General features: G+C 49.4%; 1 pseudogene; it reads left to right on the top strand.

Moving 5' to 3' along the window:
* Window positions 1–491: 491 nt before the first annotated feature.
* Window positions 492–1,877, top strand: LOC100031250 (26S proteasome non-ATPase regulatory subunit 13-like; annotated as a pseudogene).
* The last annotated feature ends 593 nt before the right edge of the window (window positions 1,878–2,470 follow it).

Below are 2,470 nucleotides of genomic sequence, written 5' to 3'. Positions count from 1 at the left end.
GAATGAGTGATGTCACTAGGATTATAAATTAGGGATCAAGGAAGCATCATCTCTCTCTTTATACTTATCTTGTGGGCAACTTATGTATAATCTCTTGGCTACAGAATGGAGATAGGTGAGCAGCAAACTCATAATCGCTAGGTGGCTGTCCGTATGATTATGTGCCTTTTATCTCTCCAACTGATTTCACTATTTAATAAATAATTATAAATTAGGGGGACCCCAGCGCAGAGCCCAGGGCGCCCCAGGCCGCAGCCCCGGGGGAGACCAAGACCCAGAGTGCCCGCTGGGAACCACTGCTTGCCTCACGCAGGGCCGGGGCCAGAAGTGGCAAATGCGCGCCCTCCGGAAGTACATGATCGATGCGCGGGAAGTGAGTGTGTGCTTCCGCCGGTTCGTCTGTCCTAGCTGTTCATAACCCCCAGGCTCCTCCGCGCTCCCCCTTCCGTCCGTCCCCCCCCCCCCCCCCCCCCCCCCCCCCCCCCCCCCCCCCCCCGCCTCATGCCCTCAGCATCCCTCCTGGAGCTGCAGCAGGAGCCACCGCCAGGAAGGACATGCCGGGTTTCCTCCAGCAGAGCCAGAGCGCCGAGCCGGACCAGGCTTCCATGTGGCACCGCCTTGAGATGCTCTACACCAAAAAGCTGTGGCACCAACTCACACTCCAGATTCTGGACTTCGTGCAGGACCCCTGCTTTGCCCAAGGCGACGGGCTCATCCGGCTTTATGAAAACTTCATCAGTGAGTATGAGCACAGGGCGAATCCTCTGTCTTTGGTAGAAATCATTCTTCATGTAGTGAGACAGATGACAGATCCTAATGTTGCTCTTACTTTTCTGGAAAAGACTCGTGAAAAGGTAAAAAGCAGCGATGAGATGAGGCAGTAATCTTGTGTAAAACAGCCATTGGGGCTCTGAAGCTGAACATTGGCGACCTCCAGGTGACCAAGGAGACCATTGAAGATGTAGAGGAAATGCTCAACAACCTTCCTGGCGTTACCTCTGTGCACAGCCTGTTCTACAACCTTTCTAGCAAGTACTATTAAACCATCCGGAACCATGCGTCCTACTACAAGGATGCCCTGCACTTCCTGGGCTGCATTGACGTGAAGGACCTGCTGGTGTCCCAGCAGCAGGAGAGAGCCTTCACCCTGGGCCTGGCAAGACTTCTCGGGTTAGGTGTCTACAACTTTGGGGAGCTGCTCATGCACCCCATGCTGGACTCCCTGAAGAAGACGACCGCCAGTGGCTCATCGACCCCACTTTATGCCTTCAACAGCAGCAACGTGGAGAGATTCTAGACCTTGAAGCCGGCCTGGGGCTAGCAGCCAGATCTAGCCGCCAATGAAGTCCTGCTCCTTCAGAAGATCCAGCTGCTGTGCCTCATGGAAATGATCTTCACACATCTGACCAACCACAGACAGCTGACCTTTGAGGAGATTGCCCAGAGTGCCAAGGTGAAGGTGAACGAGGTGGAGCTGCTGGTGATGAAGGCCCTTTCTGTGGGTCTTGTGAAGGGCAGCATCGATGAGGTGGACAAGCATGTCCGCATGTCCACATGACCTGGGTACGGCCTCGGATGCTGGATGTGCAGCAGATCAAGGGCATGAAGGAACGCCTGGAGTTCTGGTGCACTGACATGAAGAGCATGGAGATGCTGGATGACATCCTGACCTAGGGCTCCCTGGGCCCCACCCACAGCCCCCTTTGGCCTGCTCCCAGGGGAGAAGGGGGCTCTGGGTGGGGCATGGCCCCCCAGCTGATGGGTGCTGGGTTTTGTACTTCCCTGCGGTCAGTTTTTAGTGTGGTGCAAGAACACTGCTCGAATAAACCTATGTGCCTTCAAAATAAATAAATAAATAATTGTAAATTAATATATAATCTCCAGAGAATTTTAATCTTAGCAATCACTACTATCCAAAATAGAATTCATAGCTATTAAAGGATTCTTATGGCATACTTTTGGAAGCAGAGTTATTTAGGGCTGAGCCTTTAAGAATACTACAAATTCTAAGACGGGAAAAGCAAGTACATTTTAAGCATATAGGACATATGGTGAGAAGTTATGAAAGAAGGAGCAACAATGCCAAGTTCAGAAAAAGAATGGCTATCCCCATTCCTAAAACTCTCCCCTTCTTGATGATTGTTGATTATTCTTCCTTTATTGATTATCTCTAATTTTATCTTGTTTCTAGAAAAGTTTCTTGCATATTATGTCCTTCATTAGATGTTGGGCATCTTGAGAGATTGTTATCTGCTTTTCTTTGTATCCCTAGCACTTAGCCTAGAGCCTGGCATAAAGTAGACTTTTAACAAATACTTGTTTTTGTTGCTGATTGAAACAATATGATATAGAAGCCAAGAATGGTCATAAAATTTTAGGCTGGATGCAGGAAAGTGTACCAACAAGGAGTAGTTCTTCAATACATTGATTACCAAGACTTCAACTTCATGTGTAGTGTTCTAGTAACAAA

The sequence above is a fragment of the Monodelphis domestica genome, chromosome 3, assembly GCF_027887165.1.
Source record: "Monodelphis domestica isolate mMonDom1 chromosome 3, mMonDom1.pri, whole genome shotgun sequence".
NCBI classification, from domain to species: domain Eukaryota; kingdom Metazoa; phylum Chordata; class Mammalia; order Didelphimorphia; family Didelphidae; genus Monodelphis; species Monodelphis domestica.
Note: the sequence above shows the minus strand (reverse complement) of the source record. Positions and strands in the feature narration are given on the sequence as shown.